Raw genomic sequence first — 25,229 nt, forward strand, 5'->3', positions numbered from 1 at the left:
TGTTTTTTTATTTGGCTTCTGGCGGAGGGAATCTAGTAATCGTACATAAAAAGTATAACACACATTTTCAATGCAATTGTTATATGAATCTGTGTAAATTAGCAGCTGTCATCTGCTGAACCATAATCATGGAATGAATAGGTACTTCGACGGAGTATTTTCCATGACCATAACGCAGAACAGAACAAATTTCGAAGGTCAAGATTCAATCTGGAGTTACTGAGCCAAAGGAGTACCTAAGTACTGTAATTTTTTTTATTTGTATATTTTGAACTTAAACTTATACTAAAAACTTACAAATTATAATTGTTAAATGTTAAATTAATTTGCAATTTGCCCAATTTCTCAAATAATGTCATTAACATTAGTAAAAGAGTAAAACAAGACATGTCATATCAAACAGTTAGCGCCAGATTGCGGCTTATCATCGAACAATGGTGCGCGACCCACACGCGCTTGCGCAATGAATGCAAATGTAGGGAAAGTGTCGCGCGAGTAGGCAGTTTTATTGGCGTACACGCTGATGATTTTGTTTTGTAGATCTGCTATCAGATTAACTTATTCAAAATGCACCTCACATAAAACGGACTTCAACTCTTTTTGTTTGAGCTAGCTGTCTTGTTTAAAGTTTTATTTTTAGATAATCGAGGCCGCAGAATTTTTTCAGGAGCCACGAAGAACTCCAGACATACGGAATTTTGGACCCACTTAATGAAAATGTAATTTGTATATATCATAAAGCGGTGGTGGTGTAATGGTTAAGACTCCCGCCTGTGGATCGAAAGGTCCCAGGTTCGAATCCTACTCGTGCCACAGGAGTTTGTATACAAATCTGACTCATGTATAGTTAGTTTTCATCGACCACCACTTGCTTCCGGTGAAGGAAAACATCGTGAGGAAACCTGAACACTGGTTGATTCTTATTAACTTGTGTGTGAAATGAAGAAGGCAATGGCAAACCACTCCATTAATAATGCCAGGAAAGTTGTAGTGTGTGTTTCATTCCACGTAATAACCACGACCCTCAGCCATGAGGAATACAACTATGATATATATATTTATTTATTTATTTATTAAGGTACACCAACAGTATTTACATACAACATTCGACACAAAGCACATAAAATGAAGTTCTAATGTAAACACCAATGACAGGTATTCACCATAGATTCCAAATTAACTAATCAAATTTTATTAAAAATATAAATATGATTATCAATCCTTGATGAGGTTGAGCAACTTATGTTTAAATACATTAAGGCTATCGTAAAATATGTCCAAAACATCAGAGATGAGATTTAACGAATTGTATGTATTGCACAAACGGTTAACAGGAGCATGGCTAAAGTGATTAATAAGAACTAGTAAATTTTTGACCTTATCCCGTAGTTTAAGGCGGTAAGTTTGCACAAGATAAGCATTTCACGCTTTTCAAAAATGTGGTAAAGTAATAACATTCAAACAATATGCTAAGTTGTGATAGGTAAAACAATAAATGGGCCATGAATGTTGCGCGGGCGCATCAAGAGTTTTAAAAGATTTAACATTGGATTTCCATTGGACAAGATCATTCCATGTTTCACAATGTCCATTACGACGGCGTAATGTGTTAATAATGCCTTACGCACGGAACAAGAAGAATTTCCTTAAAGTTTTGTTCTAATTCGCAGTAAAGTTGGGCAAGAGTGTAAATAGGAGATAACTGTGACTTGACACGATGCTTCACTTTTATGTTTATTTGTTCTGAAATTAAGATAGTGTAAGTTACCTAATGCAGAATAAACATAATGTTCTTATCTTGGACTATAAAATGTTGTGTTTAAATTATAGTTATAAGAACTGTTGCCCGCAACTCTGCCTATGTTTGACCTTAAGTCATTCACTATATCTATTGCCAATTTCATCAGCTCAAGTTTAGCAGTGAAAGCGTGACAGACAAACTTTCGCAATTATAATACTAGTTAAGTATCATTGTATGTTGTGTTTTTGCATGTCTTCATCTCGGTATTACATATGAGCATTTACAACCATATTGACACCGCGCAGGCGCAGGTGGGCCGCGGTAACTGATTCTGGCGGGCCGTCCAATGTCGGGTGTGGGCGAAAAGTGATTCAGTGGCTGGTGAGCTAAAGTTCGAATAATTTGTTCGAATTTGTTTGTTACTCACATGTGCTTTCGGATGTATAGTCACGTACATTGATACTTATGAAATTGCACCCAATTTTAGACTTAGTCACATTGGAATAAGAAGTCACGTGATTTCATATTTTTATTTCCATATTACAGCACGTGACTGTACTTTTAAAGTTAAAACGTATATTTTTCGAGACTGTATCGACAATAACCCTTTGTAGATGCAGTCGTTGACAATTCTAGGGAGCCTAAAAAATTGTTATAATTATTTTCACGCCTAAATACACGTTGTATGCACAGTCACCTGTTTAATGTCACTAACGAACTGCAACGGCACAGTAAACGGTAAGCAATATACCTAGTTTACGTATTATATTATAAACAGCCAGTGTTATCTCGAGATACCGGTATCTTATCTAAATTAAGGATCAACAATAGATGCTGGAAGAATCTCACGAAATAATTAGCGTCTTAATCGCAATAACAAAACGGGCAAGGGTTATAAGCGGAAGCGTTCAGTTCAGACCACAGACAGATTCTCTAAATAAAATTGGTAAAAGGTACTACTAGGTAAACTCTAGGTACTACTAGGTAAAGGTCTTGCAACTAGTTGCAAAACATGGTGATTATTTGAGTTTAGTTTAGTTCATCGAATTTATAAAGTTGAAATTTTCTAAAAACTTAAAATATATGGGAGTACTAATAAGGGTAGCTGCGGCCGCGCTGTCATTATAATTTTTTAAATTTTAACAAAGATAAGATATAAAATAATTAATCTATCTGTACTGTGGTAAATGTCGATTTTATGAATGATTGGTTATGGAAATGATTGCTTCCTCTAGCGGCCGCAGCGCTCCAAACGCTCTGGGAACCATCCATAAAGAGAGTGTAAAAAGCTAGTTAGTTCTATTTTGTACTCAGTTATTGGAAATATGAAAGGCAACTTTCAGATATTTTCTAAAACTAAAATATACATGAGTTTACTTAGTGAGTTTTCTCCTAAATTCACTAAATACTTACTGATAATGATGATAAATGACAGCTAATAGAGACAGTATAATTATTTTATGACGACCTCGGTGGCGCAGTGGTAAAGTTCTTGCCACTGAACCGAGAGGTCCCGGGTTCGATCCCCAGTCGGGTCATGATGGAAAATGATCTTTTTCTGATTGGCCCGGGTCTTGGATGTTTATCTATATATGTATTTGTTATAAAGTATAGTATCGTTGAGTGAGTATCCCATAACACATGTCTCGAACTTACATTGGGGCTAGCTCAATCTGTGTGACTTGTCCTAATATATTTATTTATTCTCCCATTGATAACGAGATAAGACTACTATTCACTAAAATGATGTCCTACATATAGAACTGCGGCGACAAACCGAAAACGCTTCATCTTTTCCATTGCACCGCTCATATAATGCATTTACGATGGGTAAGTATGGAAATTTATGGGTGTTGTGCCTTGTTTGTAGTCGACTGGGACCACCGACGCGCTGCGACCCCACAAACGTGGCCCTTGGCCCATGGCCCGGGATCTGGGGAGAATAGCGGAGCACTGTGATCCGGGCCCTTTGATATTTCGACGAATATTTTAAGAAATCTTTGATTTATGGTATTTTACGCATACCGATGAAATTATTGTGCCTATTGCATGTTATGGTCAATTACCTATTTTGTTAGAATTAGTCGTGAAAAAGTGCCCGTGAAGGTCTAATTTCTGAATTAATGTTTTGATTTTTTATTTCATTTATTCTTTGTAACGGAAATGTTTAATTTTAAGTCGAGTCAATCAATCAATCAATTACTAATTATGAATTTATGCAATACTAGCTACTAGCGCCCCGGGGCTTCGATACCTTACGAATTTCGGGATAAAAGGTACCCTGTGTGTTATTCCAGGTTATGTTTTACCCGTGTACCGAATTTCATAACAATCCGTCCAATAGAGTTTGTGTGAAAGAGTACCTAATATACACCTCACAAATTTTCGCATTATTAGATTATAATATTAGCAGGATAAAGTTAATATGCTTACTGTGATGTTATCTTTTACTTTAGCCGCAAACGTTAACTATGTGCCAAATCAAAATCTCAACAACAATATATATTTCAGATTTATAATAAAGACAAACCATCTACTAAAATAATTCATTAAAAATGAATACATTTTAGTATTTATGATTGAATATACTAAAGCACATTTATATCGTAGATATGCAAATTAATTAAATTCTACATTATAACATCACAAAGTTTTAAATCTCGCTCTTATGACCCTATAGATTTTAAATAGACAAAAATACAATATAACCTAAATAGCATTCCCACCATACATCAAACGTATGCAATTTGTTATCTGTCGTAATATTAATTCGACCGGAAAGGTAATTTTTCACGTGACGAAATTTTATATAATATTTTTTGTGGAGGCGACACGTGTTTATAACCTTTTTGTGTCGGTCGGTTAAGAATACCTATAACGGTAAAGATAGCTGAGATACATTATTGGAAACGTGTCACAAAAGTAGCAAGCAGTACAGTGTCTAAAAATGTGGACAAAGAACATTGTTATTAATAGCAATTTGTATGTAATTTTATATGATTTCTGATCGTACGAAACGTCTTCACAAGCGACTTATTTTTGAATTCAAACTTTATCTACCAAGATGGTACAAAAAGTGGACTCAATTAATGCTAGCTATTTTCTACCAGTAGTTTGTAGCTTGTGAGAAACAACTATGAAATATGAGAATTGACTTGAAAACGTGCCTGTGAAGTCTAATTACTGAATAAATGATTTTAATTTGAATTTATTCAGACAACCTTCGGGAAAAACTGAATGATAATTTTTGCCATCTCCACAATTAAAAATGTTCTTCAGTTACAGGGTAAATTACTTGAAAAAATCATTGTACTTGGATATATAGATATTTTTATACTTCCACTTCAAGCTTTATCTGATCAAAGTGAGTGGACTATCAACACTATCCTTAACTGAGGTGGATCACCTTTCCCCATAATTAGTTTCCGACTAAATATACCGAAAGGAAGAGCAAGGGAAACGGGAAGGGAGCGCGGTACGTATGTTGTTTTTAATTAAATCCCTCAACACCTGTCTCCCTCGCGTCCCCTGCCTCCCCTCTGGCGGGATGCGCGTGAGCACGTGCCCTCTGGAATATATTACAACGAACAATGCGCTTCACTTCTTTTAATTTTTATTTATTACGTTTACTGAAACGTTTCATTATTGATATCAACTCTATAAAAACGTATCTATTTATTGTACTGTACATGCATGTAATTACGCAGGCTCTTGTTACGAAAACGTCTTTATAGCTCAGAATACAGAAGTATATTATGTTAAAATTGCTATAACTGCATTATATTTATCCAGTAATAAGGTAGCTATTTTAATCATGAAGTTGTAAACTGATAAACTTCGCAATATTTTAATGCTAGCTAAACACCGTCGTCGTTTCATTAGGTTCCTTCCCGCTTACAGTATTACATTTATTACAAAATGTAATCAAATTGAAAAATAAACGGACATTAAATTGGCGTCACAGAAATCGAAATTATCATCTTACCACACGTTAAATTCAATTAAACTCTCGTATATTTATTGCAATAGAATCACTATAAATATGGTTATTTATCGAAGGCCACTGGCGATGCAAGTTTACGTGTTAATGGCCGTAAGGCGATAGCGGGGTCGGAGGTGCCGGCACCGGGCCGGCAGGGTTGCCATGTACAATCAATTTGTTTTTTACCGACATCAACACTCAGTCTAGATTTTTTGCAAAAACTTATCAAAAGCAATATTACGTACGTGCATACATACGCCTGTTTTCTAAAATAAAATTAATACTTTTGGAGAAAAAGAATCGTAGATCACACGATTACATAATGATCCTTTATTTGTGACTTTATTTATTTAAAAAAGGGACCCCCTTTTTTTCGCATATTTTAATACATAATTTATTTTTCCTATTATTCTTTAGCATACCAGTTTTGTCATAAAATATTATGGCATAATAGATTTTTAGCATACTCTGTAAATATGGCATAATTAACTTTTAGTTTAAGTTTGTATGCTTGAAATAGTTATGCGTAAGAAAAATATTATGCGTAAAAATCATTATCCCTCAAAACAGTATGCCACATTTCATTATGGCTAAAATTTTTATGCCCAGTTGTGAATTTGTAACTTTATATTTCTGACAAACAAATCATGTCAATCAAACAAATCATTGTTATAAATCAACAATTGTAGTAATTTTACTAGCAAGGCGATTGTGGGACCTCAAAAATGTTTTTGTAACAAAGTAGAATAACTAAATAGTGGTCAGATAGGAATTGATGATCTGTGACAACCCTATTAGCCTGCACGGTTATATATAGCTCCCTCTGAGGAAGTTGTTCCTCGCAACTTATTTGGGACTAGAGTTTATTTGTAGAAGTTTTATGAAAACTAAAACTGAGTTGGGGTGTGATGAGTAGGTAAATATACTTTTATGGACAGACAGACAGATTGTGTGGAGAGCGATGTATATGAAGTCCTTAGAAGAAAGAAGCTTTTTAATTGGAGTTTCAAAAATACCAATAAAATTAATTCCTTTATAAGTAAAAACGTTATACTAATAAATAGTATGCATTTGTGTAAATATTTTTTTCTATATAATCTCGCCTTCTGATCCGGTGGGACAGCACAGATAAACAACACGACAGTTTTTACTAGATGCAAATACATATATGGAATTTAGCATTAACCCTTTTCGGCCACTGCGATGTCGTAGAAACGTCAGTTACACAAAGGTTCGTCCCGTTAATATATTTAGCGCAGGATATTTTATATTATATTTATAATAGCGCAGGATTTTGAAAAAAACACATCGACAACAACGACACACCCCACGATTTGGGGCAAAAATACATTTTTTGTATGTATGTAGATTTGTAACGCGATAACTTTCGAACCGTTGGTCTTATTTTGATGAAATTTAAAAGGTATGTAGAATCTGTCAATAGATTTTTAAGTTCGTGTGGCATCAAAATATTCACATTTTGTAAAAACTCTTCAAAATTTACTGTGTTCTTACTATTTACTATTTAAGTACTTACTATTTAAATTTCACTTTACTTTTTACAATATCACGTTTTTATCCTTAAAGATTTAGACAGATCGAAGAATCGCCATAACTGCAGGCCACGATTAGCTGGACAACGATTCACTTCGTGTCTAATGCCATTACTGTGGCCCGTATTAAATCAATCGGAATTGCAACTGGATCACCACCAAAGGTTCCGTATCGTGCCTGTCTGCTAATGTCCCGCATTCAGACGCTAAGTGCCACTAAGTGCCAGTGAAAGGTGCCAGGTGGCTGCACAAGTATATCATGTAGTCCAACTTGACAAGCATTCGTTTCGTGTTCTGATTGTTGGTTATAACAAGACTCTGAATTCTTCTATTCTGCAAACATGAGTATAACTTGTGCTCTCAACAGTTTGACACGCATTGGTTTCATAAGCTGATAAAACTATTGGATTCTAACAAGATTGTATTAAATAGATTTATATATTAGTTAGGTAATATAATATTATTTAAGTTTTTTAACTTATTTTTACTCCCGTTGGAGTTTTGGGTACAATTACCCCCTGGCCTATTATATAACATATACATAAAATTCCCAAATAGTTATAAAACCCTGCTCTATAATAGAGGATCACATGTTCATAGATCACACATAAAAAACAAAACATTTTCATAAGCTTTCAATCTTTTATAACTAACAAGATTTATATGCAATATACATACATACTGATGCGTAAATATGGATTTTCTTGATCAAGATTGATCAGAACATCAATTTTGTTGTATAAGAAAATTAAGGAAAAATTGCGTATATATACGCTGCATTCTTCCCAAATTTCTGACAAAAGCGGAGCCTTTGAGCGCAGCTAGTATATTCCAAAACCCATTACAATAAAAGACCATTCAGCATCCCATGCGCAGTGCCAGCTATCAATAAAATTTTAATGGCAAAGTAAACAAACCACAATTACAGCCAGGCACGAGTTGCGCTGAAACTCTGATTGGTGCCGAGGTGAACGCGAGACTTGCATTCTGAGTACTGTATAACGATTGATGTGAAAGACTTTTTTTATACTCGAGTATTTCGAAGAAGTAGACGATGCTTCAAATAATTAATACACAACCGTAAATTAAGATGGTAATGGCAGAAAACTCCATTTACAACCAATTAAAAAATCGAATGCGTCATGTACATAGTATTCAACCAATTTACATATATGTTTGAAGTGTCATCAGAAATCGTAATTTATAACAGGAAACCGAATAAATCTAAGGAATAAGTACAGTATTATATTTCTATTATTACAATATCGCTTATAACCTATCATTTAATAAGATTTCTACAATAAACTTCCTCACCAATACACCAAATAAAAATGTTGCCAAAGAAATTCGTTGGTCACGCCACATCAAAACAAAATCAATCAACAGACAGACGCACCGTGGGGTCAGGTTCGTAAATCGTGGCGCTAGTGTAATGTTACAGATCGGATTACACACGGACAGACAGACGGACCACCGGTAGCGTGTGAATTGAGAAGGCTTTAAAACAAAAGGTTCAAGTCACGCATATGTTACACAGATAATTTTATTCCTTTCAGCCGAATATATGCTTAACTAGAGGTCTGTCCCGGCTTCGCTCGGTAAAACCTTAATAAAAAAGTTGTCAATGTTACTCTAGAAAGCTTCGTCTATCTCTGTGTCATATTTCATCAAAATCATACCAAAGTTTATCCATTACAAACAAAAAAGAAAAATACAAATCTTATCTCTTCATAATATTAGATATCTCAACGTCCAGTCAAAACAAAAGATGGAATCACTTTTCACCAATAACTCATTATTTTCTTATTATAATTTAATTTGTTAATTTTCCAAACCATGTTATATTAGAAATAATAATATAAGAACAAAATATATCTAGCTCTTTCGCACTTACATTACTATGGTACAAACATATAATTATCTCGTTCTGCCTTGGCACGTGTAACGTAATGACGGGACACATAAAGTATTGAATAAAATATTTTTTTCGCCTGGCTTTATCTCAAGAATTAAAGTTGTTTTTAGTTACATAGAGAGGAGTTTTGTTACCCGCCATTTAAACTAACATTTAACAGTAAACTCCAAACGGACCGACTACTAGATATGTAAGAATTCTAAAAAGTAACAGCGGATTCTTGGCTTCGACGCTTATCCATGAAGTTCAAATGAGAGACATAGTTTAGATTTGATGAAGATTTGAGAGAAAGTAATTTTGACCGTAACTGCGATCATGTAAATAAATGTAGACATGTGCATGATGGAATGAAAGTTCATTACAACAATCTAAAAACCGGCAAGGTACCCAATCAATCGAATCCAAAGAGCACTCTATTCCACCGGAGTCAGGTCAGATATCTGTCCATCAATCAGCGCTTCCCGTCGCGCCTGTCCGGACCCTATTGATGTTATAATTTGCTTTCCATCGTCAAAGATCGATCTTGGTTTCATAATTCCATCTGATCAGTTCTATACTTCATTTTTTTTTTGTTTTTTATTACGTATAATGTACAGTCAACAGCACACGCAGCTTTCACAATCATTTCAAATGCACTATATATATTGCCGCAATAGCCGCGCACTCGCGTAAACGACAACTATATTTTTTATTCTCAGGGGTTTCGCTACACAATATAGATACTTAAAGCGTAGATATATGTTACAATATAACATTATACAAATACATTTTAAACTGTTGTCTGTATATTATTACTATACTATGTATTTTGACGACCTCGGTGGCGCAGTGGTAAGGTTCTAGCCACTGAACCGAGAGGTCCCGGGTTCGATCCCCAGTCGGGTCATGATGGAAAATGATCTTTTTCTGATTGGCCCGGGTCTTGGATGTTTATTATAAAATATAGGATCGTTGAGTTAGTATCCCATAACACAAGTCTCGAACTTACTTTGGGGCTAGCTCAATCTAAATCAATTTGTCCTAATATATTTATTTACTTATTTATTTATTTTCTATTCTATAAAAAATGTGTAAAAAAACATTTGATGCGTTATCTCTTGCATAATAAATAAACACCTAAAGTTGCAAAATCAAATTGCTTCATTAAATTGTACAAACAGTTGTTTTATATATACATTGTACTGGGTGTGCTCTGTTGGAACATAATTCTGTACAACGGACGCCATTAGTGTTTCCTATGTTTGCAATTAAAGGAATGCACCACCTTTCCCAGCTATCCTTACAATAGTTTATTAAACATTTCGAATGAATAAATTAACGAACGAATGAATGAATGAAAATCTTTTAAATAATCTAGCAAGTAAAAACAAATAAAGACGGAGTCCGTCCCGCGATCTAGACAAGACCAAATACAGAAATAAAAATGGAATGAATGAAAGGAATCATTTATTCGGAAAACACAAAATCCAACAATACAAAGAATATCGAATAAAAATGCGGTTGCACTTTCACTTTTACGCGAAGAAGAAGGAGGAAGGAGGAGGAAGAAGAGGGAAACCATGGCATGGCAAGAAATTTATCTCTAGGAAGTTCCGATAGGAATCAAGACTCTGTTCACATGCCACCTAAAGTAATCCTAACTTCCAAATATTATAAATGCGAAAGTAAGTTTGTTTGTTACCTCTTCACGCTCTATCTACTCTACCAATCTTTTTGAAATTTTGCATACATGTAATTTGAAGTATGGAGAAGGACATAGAATACCTTTCATCCTGGAAAATTAACGCGGGCGAAGCCGCGGGCAAAAGCTAAGTAGGCCTATATAACCCAATTTCTTAGCCACAAGGCATCTGAGTTAGCATAACGATAGATAATGACCATGAGCCATCGCAATTAGGTGCGTGTTTACGTTCTGCCCGGCCATATGGCGTTGCGCGTGGGCTGTGTGCTGTAATAGATCGCCGAATTTATAATAATACTAATAGAATGCCAAAACTTTCATATGAAAATACCAATGTTACGTGTTGTTTAAGTGAATAGTCAACACTAAATAAATAAAACAACACATCGCTCTGATTGTCACAAACAAAAACAAGTAATATGCTAGTGAAATTCTAATTATACGCCCAATATAATGAAAGAAAGACTTTTTGAGACGCCGGCAACGCTCCTGATGCCCCTTGGTATTGTAGTTCCTCCTGGGTAGTCTCGAACTTAAGTACTTTGGGGCCGAAATCTGTGTGATTTGTCCATACATATTTATTTTATTTATTTATCGCGAGATTAGTAGAATATAAAGCTAAGCCCAGCACAAATAGTGAATGGCTGACGTCTCAAACCTGCCTCTGCCCACTCACACCATATGGTCGTAGGTATTCGACTTAATAGACAATGTCGGTCAATGGTTCATTCATTAAAACATATGCGACTTTTATGCGCACTTATCAAGTTACAATTAAACTTTTAAAAACTTATCTAATAAATTTAATCCGCATTAACATAATACATGACATTTTACATTTTTTTGACGACCTCGGTGGCGCAGTGGTAAAGTTCTTGCCACTGAACCGAGAGGTCCCGGGTTCGATCCCCGGTCGGGTCATGATGGAAAATGATATTTTTCTGATTGGCCCGGGTCTTGGATGTTTATTTATATATGTATCTATTTATAAAATATAGTATCGTTGAGTTAGTATCCCATAACACAAGTCTCGAACTTACTTTGGGGCTAGCTCAATCTGTGTGATTTGTCCTAATATATTTATTTATTTATTTATTTATTTACAGGATAGGGACTTTTACAGAATAATAATACTCGAAAAAAGTAAAATTTTGCCTTTATCAAGTTTAATTGCTTATGTAATACTTCTTAATGGTGTCACGAATTTCTCAGAAAACCTTGTGTATACTCAGTGCTAATAAAGTACGTCATCAGTGATTGAACAATTTGTCAAGCGCAGTTTTGAGTAAGGATCTTCGTCATCTTTAAGCAAAATGAATCATTATACAGCTCACCGCATTCGTTCGCACTTTGCTGCACAGAGTTTGAGGAAATATGCAATGCGTGAACGCTGCAATAATTAGTTCATACGTTTCGATGTACCATTTATATTCATATCTCCTTTGCTAAAGGAAGCCTGGAAGAGATTGTACGAGCTATACGGCCTCCTATTGTAAATTTTTCTAGTTGTCGTGTTCAAAATTGAGTCAAAATGTTTTTTCATACTACCATCCCATCAAATCAATTTTAGAGACTTGATACAAACTCGTTATTTAGAGTTGTTATCTCTTTAATATACAATTTTGTTACTTTTGTCAATCCTAACTTCCTAACTAATATCATGAATGCGAAAGTAATTTTGTTTCATTGTTTATTTGTATGTTAGCTCTTCAACCGAGCTATATCTACTCAACTAATCTTCTTAAAATTTTGTAAACATAAATTTTGAAGTATGGAGAAGAACGCAAGAAGGTACGCTATACCTTCCATACCGGAATAATAAATGTTCCCATGAAAAATAACTGTTCCCATGGAAAATTTACGCGTGCGAATCCGCAGGTAAAAGCTAGTATATAATGAACATGAAAGGAACTAAGGGCACGTCTTTAATACCCATAATATTCTATGCAGGTGAAGCATACTTAGCTTAGTCACAGAAAAAACCCAGGGATATGCGTGACTTGCGTCGTCGTTACAATGTGAAACCATAGACACACAGGTAGTGAGGTCCCCAAAAAATAATTATTTTGTACATAGACTTTGGAACAGTTACATGTGTGACCTGACGGTTTCACTCAGCGTTGTTTTTGTGATATTAATAAATAAATAAAATAAAATAAAGGACGAATCACACAGATTGAGCTAGCCCCAAAGTAATTTGCTCGAGTTTGGGCTTTCACCAGCCAATGTGCCAGTCCCTTTGACCTGGTTGGCACCTGGGCTATTCATCATGTGTCCTTAACAGTCGTTGAGAAATCAGAAAAAGATCATTTTCCATCATGACCCGACCGGGGATCGAACCCGGGACCTCTCGGTTCAGTAACAAGCACTTTACCACTGCGCCACCGAAGTGAATCAATAAACATATATGTATCTACATAGTAACATACCCATTTTTCTAATAAATCGGAATGAATGAATAAAAATTGGTATAAAAAAACAAGCATATTTGAATAATATAGTTTTGCAACTACGCACTTTATATGCAAAAAGTTAGGTGTAAACTGTGCAAGCAATTTATTCCTGTTGATACCTTGTTAAAATTCAATTTCCTTTCGAGAATATCATGTTTATTTAATATGTATCATATTTGGAATTTACGATTTTGCTTATTTACGATTTGCAATTCGTTAGAGGTTCGCAACAAGTCTATTCAGAAATTCACAACATAATTTTCCAGATAAAGATTCCAACGATACTCCACCGTTCTAAATCAATAGTACGCTAGTAGTTTGCACCTATGGAATTGTAATATTTGCCTATACATGTAGTTTTTTGCTGAAAAACTAATTTCAATAATTGTCAGACTAAATAAATTGTATGATACACAAATTTTTAAATTTTGGAAATCTTATGGTGAATTGAACCAGCAAACTTTGACGTTAATTTTAAGCTGCGCAGAAAAATGAAAAATACGCTGTCAAAACGACGATGCGCAGGTTATAGTTAACGTCAAAGTTGACTATTGCAATCGGTGCAATTCATGTAATACTTTTGGCATTCCAAATTGACGACCTCCGTGGTAACCATGCCGGACTGCTAAACTGGAGGTCCCGGGTTCGATCCCCGGTCAGGTCAACGTGGAAAATGATCTTTTTCAGATTGACCTGGGACTTGGATGTTCATCTATATACGTATATGTTATAGAATAGTATCGTTGATTTAGTATCCCATACAAGTTTCGAAATGATTTTGGGGCTAACTCAAACTGTGTGATTTGGCCATAAGGACAAATAAATTAATATAAATATTTATGTTTAAATATAAATATAATAAATAAATAAATATCAATATATAAATATTTATATTTATTTATTAAGAGATGCCGTTGGGCATTGAATAGTGGAATAAGTAACTATATCTTTTTTCGTAATCTAAAAACAAAACACTTTTCATTATAACTAACCATGTGTAAATTGCATAACGTAGCACCACGTGTGCAGCCACGTGTCGCTATTGACTTGCCAGACCATACATCAATAATATAGAAGAGTGTATCATTCGCAGCACTTGCACAACGCTGCGCCGGCGCAGGCCGGATGCGCCAGTGGTCGCCAGAAGCCAACCGTCGTCCTTTTGTCAAAGATGTTGGAACAAGATGGTATTTAAATGGGCAACAGTAGATTTTTTGTCAAATTTTTGTTTTATATTAGAAAGCACTTGCCTCTATCAGTATCATGACAGCCCATGGCTTATCTTTTATCATGGTTGAACAATGAACATCTATTTTTTTATACAAAAAAGGATCTCATGGGGTTGTGGCAAGATGCTGTGAACTGTTATTGGTCAAAAACCACAGTTAGACTACCCTTTTGATACGATCACTGCGATTCAAATATGTGCATGTTAAACACATGGTTTTAATTTCAAGTTTAGATTTAAATATATTTCAGCTTTAATTCTTATAAGTTTTATTTACTTCTAAATAAAACTTAATTCTAATTTAATAATTTAAATAGTAAATAAACTTCCAGGATTAAGTATTGTGCATTCTCTAGCAGCGTCTATTTTATTCTAAGTTCCCAGATTTGTATGCAGACCAGTCGCATGCGCACACCGCGTCGACGGAAGCGTCGACGGCGCGATATTAAAAAACAATTAAAGTCAACCGAGTGATAACTCGCCCGTTATTTCTCTAATTTACAGTGATTGTTTGAGTGTTCTCAGATAAAGGTCCTTCGTTACTCAGAACTCTATCGAAGTCGTTAAACTGATCGACGGACCAATGGACGTCTGACAGTATAGACTCTGGCTATAAAAGTTTTATGACTTGTTGACTATCATTAGGCTTATTTACTGGTCACATTCGCTTACTAAGTAGTTCTGTGACTTCATTAATGCGGTCCATTTTTAGCCGAAACCTAATTTTAATGATCTGGTCAATCCGTCTTCTGTGTTTCATCTCTTCAAATTATAATTTCGAAGGTTAAAATCTTCAAGTCGCTGAGCCATCGATGTATGTAATCGACTCATAATTATCCACCCTCATGCACACAACGCACAGTTTATAATTCTTCTATCTGATGCTTCGGAGGTAAACTGTAATAGTATATTTTTAAACATGCCGATAAATACATGAGCATTTATTAGATAATGACAACGTACCTACCTGACTCACCTTGAGTCACAGATGTGGCACTGAACGGTGACATAACGCTTCCTACGACCTGTTAATCAGTTTCTAATAGCTCTGTAGTCATCTCATCAGTAATAGTCATTTACCTAGGTATGTTAAATCTAGTATGGTATGGAAAATGTAACTGTTATTAGTTTGATGTGTCTGTGTGTCTGTCTGTGGCATTATCGTAGCGTCCAAACGGATTATTTGATTTTGTTTTATTTATTTTTTGTTTGAAGGTTGGCTTTATCGAGAATGTTTTTAGCCATAATTCAAATTTAGGATAGAAATTTAGGAGTTCCTAGATTTTTTTCGAAATACTCAGTGTCATCTCCAGGAAATAGGAAAATAGCTAGATAAGGATAATATTAGTAATAATACAAACATAGTATTTTTACACAAATGGTAATATTAATAAATATTACAAATGTTTGGATGTGTGCGAGTATGTTACTCGATCAGAGTCAACAGTGAAATTTCTGTTTTTGACCCCAAATCTCAATTATAGCCCGTATTTTACTAGGTATCTTGAAAAAAATTGAGAGTACACATGGATTTACAGCCAACACGCGAGTAATACTTTTTTTTAAGATTTACATATTAATCAGCGAAAGTTTGGATATATAGGTAATCGGATTTACAATTTTGACAACACACGATAATGTAATAAATATTGTAATCGCGACTGATTACTTATTAATCGACGCAAAGGGCACTAGCGCGGCCGCCTCTCACTCGATAAAAACGAATCGTTTCCAACTCGATGGTGTAATTTGCTCGAGTTTGGGCTTTCACCAGCCAATGTGCCAGTCCCTTTGACCTGGTTGGCACCTGGGCTATTCATCATGTGTCCTTAACAGTCGTTGAGAAATCGGTTTGAAAGTAACAACTGTTTTACGCCATGCAACCACTGGACTTCGCACGTGAGTTAAATTGGTGACAAGAAAATGAACGAAAATATATAATAAAAGATCCGAAAATGAACATATCCTTACATATTATAAAACATAGTCCACTGCCGCGTCTGTCTGTTCGCGATAAACTCAAAAACTACTTACGAATTTTCTTGCGGTTTTCACCAATGGATAGTGTGGTTCCTGAGGAACGTCGAATTTTCGTGTGGTTCCTGAGGAACGTTTAGGTGTATTTATATTTTTACCCAAGCGTAGCCGGGACAGGACGCTAGTTAACCATAAAGTGACTGGCCATCAACACTCATCTCAAATCTATGTGAATATCTCAGAATTTAAACGCGATCCAGTTCTGGATTTCACTGATGTCTACCTAATCTTTAATACCAATATTTTCTTACAAAAATAGGTTAATATTCGTTTTGACGTGATGTGATAATTTTTCAAAAATATTTTTTTGTATATTATTAGAAAAATACATTGTAAGAAACAATAATGGTACGCCCTTCTGGCATGATAGGGACCAACACTGTTCAAATGAGTTTCTTTCGGCATTTCTTCACAGCAGTGGTCGTTCCGAAATGCCAGTAGTTTGTAGCTTGTGAGAAATACACTATAAATATAAAAATTGACGAGAAAAAGTGCCTGTGAAGGTCTAATTTCTGAATAAATTATTTGAATATATTTGAATTTGAAGAACAGGAGACTGACGAGCTTTCTTTACTGGGCAATATTGCAATATTATTGAACCATAATAATGTCCACATTATGTATATATATATATATATATATATAATAGATAAGGAGGATTCTTCATGTACTTATGTCGCAAAAATATTCTAAATATAATCAGCTTAAGACAACAATAGCCTTCGTAGAAATTACTGTTTGCAATTCCTGGAGCACACGTGCGAAGGATCGACTCACGACGTCTGTATGCTGCAAATCAATAACACCACTACAATGTTGTATTAAGCGTCCACTGCGCACCGACTGACACGAAATGCAGTTTAAGACAAAAATTGTTAACGAGATGAGAAAGCTCTGGAATCGAGGGTGAATTGAACGGAGTGTGTTGTAATGATGTAAATTCGTCCTCCTAAATTTTAATATATATATATAAGACCTATATTTGTTAATTGACGTCCTTGGAGAAAAGGCTGCGGTGAAGTTTGTTGCGCCGCTTCTTCTTCACTTGCGCTTTGGAAGCCGGCAGTAGACTTAGTTTAAGTAATTTTTTTGACGTCAATAAGTGATGTATATCATCCTAAATTGAATAAAGAATTTTGAATTTGAATTTGACCACTCACCGTTCCATCTATTATTATTTTCAAAATTTAACTAAACTCATTTAAAAAATTAAATTTGCTATTAGTTGCTCATCAACAATCTTAATACTTATTGTTCTTTATTCCATATTTATTTATATATTAGTTGAGATAATACTCGACTAATAAATTGTGGAATTGAGGAAATAAGTTTGTTTGTTTGTTTTAATCTACTCAACCAATCTTACTAGAAATTCATAAATGACGGATAAGAAGGAACTATCTTTTATACTGGAAAAAAAACACTGTTCTCATGGGAAATTCACGTAATCTAACCCGCGTAATAGCTAATTGTAAATAAATCTATCAAAATGTTATAATTATGGATCAATATTACGTAATTGTTATAAATAGGTAACGAAATCTATTTAATAAAACTATGCCATCTAAGGCCATCTATAGTGAATAAGTATGTATTTATAAATTCATATTGACATGAATATGATTTTGTAAACATTAAACATTTATTATCGTTACGTTCTCAGAACCTATAAACAATGGGTCTCTGTTAGCAACCGTGGCTAAAGTAGTATTACATTTAACAGCACATGAAACTACCCGAATTTATTACAAATTCGTCTCTATTTCCGCCACATAAAGCCATGCAAGGTACCTTGACATGCAGTTGACTGTTGAATGACTACAACAACTACGCGAACGCATTATGAGATCATGCGCGTGACATTTCGTTCAAAAATTACGGTCAAGGACCAGAATCCATGACTCCAGCTGAAAACTGGTCATCATCGTCATGATCAAGGGAATAATACATTAAAATGCTGACAGTGACCCCTTTTCTGGAATGCTTTATGGATAGGGTTGCCAACAACCCATAGTGTAACTTCTTTTGGTAGGTCATCTCCTGGCAAGTACAAAAGATTTTAATATTGTATGATATTATACCTTTCATTTTGGATCACTTATTAAAGCAACAATAGCGAGCTACTGTTCTATGTTGCAAATTCAACCAAAATAAGACAAAATTAATTGAATTTCGTAATTTAGTGCCCTATAAGTATATTTTTAGTGGGTGAAACTTTTGGAAAAGACATATCAAGAGAAACCCGACTAACGGATTGATAGGTACAGCTATGATCAAATATTATTTTAGTATTACATTGTTGGATGTCGATTAATATTAAGGTATATCCATGTTCCGCTGTCCCCATTTAAACCGCTTTACAAACAACTAAATAAAAAGGTAAAATAGCCGGTATTTAAATTTAGCCCAAAGTCAGGTTAATTTTGAAGATGGCAACCCTACTCACGGTGAATACAGCCACATACAGCCTACGATGCAGTCAACCTTGTGCATATTTTTGTTTGTCATTGCCTCTGAATAAGGCGCTGACTTAATATAAAAATGCTATTACATCACTTGGAATAATATTACCACAGTTCACAATAAAGAAATTTCATTAAGTAAGTTGATTTCTTGTACCATTTTCCTCTGTGCTTAATTAGTCACCGTTTAATGTGTTAAAAATAATGTACCACTCGTAATTAAGGTCAAGTTCATTTTGTTAACAATGTTGAAATAAACACAAGTTCATACGAGTTGAAATTGGTCCAATTAACGCGATGTACGACTGACTAAACTGTCAAAATTAAATTAAATGACGACAAATCATGCGAGTATGTGTTAGTGAAATTGAAAATATAAGTATCTTAACGCGTTGTGGTGTCCAAATTTAAGAAAATTAATTAAACTAAATTTATTTTCTTAAAGATTATACGATAAAAAGATTACCTTTTTATCGTACAATCGTTAAGGAAAACGCAAAGTACCTACGCTATTTTAACTTATCTTTACATTCCACATCATCTCTCTGTAAAAAAGGATGAATTTATTTTTATATCTACTTCCATTCGAGCAGAATTCCTCTATCATAAACATAATTTCTTCGATAGCTCGCGAGAATGCACACCATTTCAATAAACCTCAATAGGAGTGTAATGAAATTGATGATGCGCTCCATAAAAAAGCAAAATCCCATTCAAACCACAATTACCATACGTTCCCTGGTGTTGTACGATCCAGGATTGATCGATATCGTCAGAAACAGGCGTTTCGACATCAACAATGTTTGCTGTGTAAATGTAAAACTCGTGAGGTCGCCGCCATGATGGAATGAGGTCACGGATGCGCCTGCTGCGCAGACGGCGAGCATCTCCACGCAAGTCTTTTGACGTAAACCACTGAAACTATTTTTGAATGGGCCGGATAAACGGGAAATGGCGTGAAAAACATTGGTGCTTTCTTCTTTGGAGTTTTTGTCTTCGTGATAATAGTATAAACAATGACGAAAATATGAAGTAACTAAATTAAAATAAATGTGAACGGGCTGGTAACTATGGATACCAGAAACCGTGGCAGAGAAGAAGGAAAACAGTAAAGAAACGAAGTCTGGGCTTAACGCTTCTTCTGATACAAAGAGAGCTGAAGACGAATTTATATATGTATAAATAGTAGAAGTAAATTATATATCATAACATAAAATACAGATGACTTTAGACTATCCATCTCTATAAACGTTTCTTCAGCATTACTTGAGAATGACATTGCTTCAGCAAATATTTGTAAGACTGCAACTCCCTATAAGTCCATTATTATTTTCCTAAGCAATTCCGATCTCAAACTTGAACAGAGAACCTTCCGACCGCTGACTTGCAACAACTGAATATACTGCGCACGCGCATTTAGCATAATATGATTTACAACGCTTGCGCGATGGACAAACCAGCGTGCATGTTGATTTTAACTGGCTTATTTATTTGTTCCATTTCACGACAGGCATTCATTGCTCTTATTTTTTGTATTTAAATAATATTTTTAAGACCTATGATAGAAAAACAAAAAGTTATGCAGTAAGTAAATTTTGTGTCGTATTATTGTAATCCATGGAAATACTTAATGTCTAATAGACTGTATTTACATACAAATCCATAGAGTAATGCTTTTCACTAATGAAAATATTGGACTGATAATGCCTTTCTTTGAAAAGAGCTACAAAGTGATGGGTCACTTTCCCTCTCTGTTCTAGAAAGAAAGCGGCTTTTAGCGCTTTAACGATAAGTGAGCTTTTTCAGAAACGTTTCACTCCATATATAAAAGAAGTAGAATATATCTAGTTCAATCGGGTGAGAAAATACTGCACTTCCCCATACCAACAATAAGGAATTCAAACTAACCCGCGTATTAACATTTTTAGAAGTTTAGTCAAAATGTTGCCGCGACTGGAATTTAACAACAAGCGAACTGTTCTGAATCCGCGACCAAAAATAGCTCCCGGAATGTGTATTCATATTAGTATGATTTAAGTGAAACTCGGATCGATATCTTCTATGATATCGCTTAAGATATAGTTTGATCTATATCTTGTATCGGAAAAAATGTAACAAACTTTTCTACATGAGAAAATACTGCGACGAACACACTTCAAGTTTACACGCATAGAACTCTATGCAATAACAATAGCGGCGAATTTACAATGATTTTGAATGCTTGATGTGCTATTGATCGTACAGTTTTACCATATAGTATTTTATGCAATATAGTTTACATAAACATATCTTTGAAGACGCCGCGCTCGCCTCAACCACCCACTTCCTTGAGCCAGCCGGGGCCAGGCATAAAGACACTACTGTTCACCAATACTTGGGCGATTGTCTGAATTATAATCTACATTAGTCTTATAAACATCCGTCTCGACTCTGTTCTGTATGTTGATTTCAACTTTTTAAGAATAAAAAACTCATTTCTGCCTCCGTACCTCACAGAATATTGATTCATAGGATACCTGGTAGAATTTGTTTTTATATTTTAGCCAGGTTTTGTGATATTCCCGTGATATTTTCGGAAAATCTCTTTATGTTTCACGACCCTGCTAATCTCCCCAGGGAAACTACATGCCAAATAGCTTTATATTATATACCTACCCAGTAGATTTGTTTGCGCATTGTCTATCAGTCAGCAACCATAAGCATTTTATCACAGTCCAAATAAAAAGTCAAGAAGAAAGGCAAATTATGTTTCCTCAAATGGACCCAGTATGCCTAGCCACAAAACCATTATTTTAACAATAATAATATGAGACACTGCTGGTACACAGCCAAATTGACAGTAATTATTTGTATGACAGTGATTAATCGGACCCCTTTTTGTGTAAAAATGATAGAAATATTACAAATCGATTTGTATCCTTTTCACTGATACTATTGTCCCCATGCGGGTACATTTCCAACGAAAAATGCATATCTTGCAGCGATATGCATATGAAAAGCCGCCGGCGATAACACGGGGTTCGGGGGTTATCGCGGCACATACCTACACAGTGACATTCACTTGTGCGCCACAGATAACCATTTTAAATGCTTGACATAATTCTGGAGATTATGAATAACATCATTAACTTGTTGCTAAAGTAATTATATATAAGATTTATGGTGTAAAAAATACATGTATGCGAGAAGAACACTAAAGATGAGTACTTATGTAAATATTTATCAGAATCACCCTTGGCTCATCCCAATCCCAACTAATATTATAAATGCGAAAGTAAGTTTGTTTGTTGGTTGGTCTGATTTTGATGAAATTTAAAAGGTAAACCCATGTAGGATCTGTCAATAATGAATTTTTAAGTTTGTGGGGCATCAAAATCGGTTAAGTTCGTTTTTGAAATATTCACAATTTTGTAAAAATTCACTATGTTCGCGAGGTCCAAGCTCGCGGCGAACAACTAGCTTACAATAATGAGGAAAATAATTGTATTACTAAACTAAATTGTATTATTAATCAGTAGCTCTGTTTATCAGCAGGTAAATAGCAACAGAAAATTAATCCTAAGAAAGTAAGTTGATTCGCACTACAGTAATCTGGTATAAAGTGCTGTAGCCAGTAGTCACCATTGAGTCAACATCAGCCTCGGACGGAAATGAAATCAGATTAGAAAGTATATACCACACCGGAACTTCGTAAATACATCGTAAAAATACAACAATATCGTGTAAAGGGTTAGAAAATACAATTTAAATAAAGTTATATAGGTAAATAATTATAAATTTCCTATCTATTAAAATCACATTTGAACAAATTTGCTTTCGACTAAAATTCGCTATAAATATTTAAATGCTTTTAATTGTAGTATTTTAATAGATAAAACATTTTTTCGCACTGTACATTTAAAAGATAAATATTAACAACCACAAATCAAAGAACAAATCTTGACTTTAATAGTATAAAAAATAACAAGAAATGTAAGTATATCTTCTACGAACCAATACCCGATCAATAAACACATATCCCAGCTGCACATCGCTCGTCGAAACTCATTACTTATCTTACCATTAGTCGGATAAAACACCACTTGTTGGCGACCCCTAATGACATTCAAAGAAAAAACGCTTGTTCATATAGACTTTTGTGAAACAGCTATAAATCAACGGGAAAAGACGGGCGACGTTGCACCCTAACAACAAGAATAGACCACTATATTAAGTAAAAATAAAAAAGTAAAAAGCAGAAAGGGCGCGCACAGTGCGCATACGCATGTGGCGGACATGTGACGCGGCTGTTTCCGGTCGGTGGAATGAAATTTGCGGCATTGTCTTTGGGGTGAGGACGGGGTGCCAAGGATAATAGATGGGTGCCAGAGCAAATAAACAGAAAAAGATAATGTTTAATTTAACGCTGAAGCACAAAGGGATTCCGGCCTGGCTGACGGCTGATGCGCATATTTATCCAAGTTTATAGACGTTTATAAACGACATTTCATTTATCTGTACATACAACTGCGTGTCAAATGGAGCATGGATCTCTATGTGACGGTAAAAAAGCCAAAATTGCAAAAAAAAAGAACTGAATTAATGATGTCCCCTTCGATTACATAAATTACTATGAATTCTATATTTTTTACGTACCGATATTTTTATTACAAATATTTTTTACGTACCGATACCATATTTTTAAATGAAATATGAACATATATACATATATATAACAGGCGTTAGTAAAATAATAAAAAGGGAGAGAAACGGTATGTTATGTCCAAAATTAATGCAATAGGGGTCGATAGCGATCTGCCCTCATCGTCGCAAAATTAACCCCCGTGGTAAAGGACGTGACGAAATCAATACAAATACTATCGATTTACTCGAACAGTACTTATAACCTAATTCTTATTATTAAATTAAATATAAATAACATCCCTGATTAGCTTACGATTCTTTGAATTCTTATCGTGTTTTTATAAAACTACATAATTACATTTTGTGACCCCGCGATTTTTATTGTAAACCAACATCAGTTTTGACCTAAGCCGCGTTTTTCCCAAAGCAAGAAATTAATTCGAGATCGAGTACCTATGCCAAATACAGGTTGCGTAATTTTCGATCGCTGACATAATTTAAACGGGTTTATATTCGTATTTATTAAGTACTACACGCTAAATCGCGCATCAATCTATTACAGCCGACAATGACAACTTTACGTGTCTCACAAAGCACCAAGAAAATCGGGAAAAAAGTTAAAAATAACAAAACTAATTAACAAGCGTTTATGACTGTTAATTTTCTAATTCATTACCTAGTAATGGCTCAATTATACTGACTCATGTACGGTCATTTTCATCGACCATTAAACAACCTCTGGTATTTATTAATCTGTACTCCGATAAAGTTAAACTACTTAAAGAATCCTATACACTAGCTCCTAGTCTGTTAAATTTCTTCACCAAAAGAAGTAATTAAAACCGGTACATGTACTTATATATTAAAAATGTAATGTGCCTTATACTCTAAAAAACCTTAAACTTCGTTCTTAACGTTTAAACGAAATAAAGAATAGAGCAACTTTATTAAATCATATTGTCAATCGACTCGATTAGTGTAATGTGTTGATTTAGGTCATGTCCGGTCATCGGACTCGGCCTGCGGTGCACAAATACTTGAGGTAATCAACTAATTAGATTACTACGACATTATAATGAACATTGTGCGAATTATTTGTTTATCATTACGAAATCTTAAAGATTTGTCTCAATTTCAAATGCTTATCAAATCGCAGAGAAACGAATAGGGAAGGAACCCTTTGAAAAAAATCTCCTCGCCAATTAAAAAATCTATAGTAATATTCCTAATACTTTGCTCAGCCAAGCGTGAATATAATTGAAATGACGTAAAAAAATACATGCAAATTTTTCCAAAATATTTTTTAATGTGCTCTTCAATTTACAGGAAAAAGCTGTCCACATTATTTTTTCCAGATTTTCATACCATCACAAATAAAAAATCACTACCGGTGGGCGGGAACATGCCCACTGACCATATAAACCCTTCAATAAACAGTTCCATCTATAGTAACGATCAGAACTAACAGCCAAATGACCACATCATCAGAATTTGTTGTTACACAGTTAACAGCTTCGCACTCCTACGACGATGATGTCATTGCATATTAATTCG

The 25,229-nt window shown here is 34.7% G+C and overlaps 1 protein-coding gene across 3 annotated transcripts in view; it reads right to left on the bottom strand.

The window, feature by feature from the left end:
- The window catches only part of if (inflated), a 109,115-nt gene that overhangs the window by 83,082 nt on the left and 804 nt on the right, over positions 1-25,229 (bottom strand). The window lies entirely within an intron of this gene.

Source organism: Plodia interpunctella, chromosome 3 (assembly GCF_027563975.2).
Source record: "Plodia interpunctella isolate USDA-ARS_2022_Savannah chromosome 3, ilPloInte3.2, whole genome shotgun sequence".
Lineage (NCBI taxonomy): Eukaryota > Metazoa > Arthropoda > Insecta > Lepidoptera > Pyralidae > Plodia > Plodia interpunctella.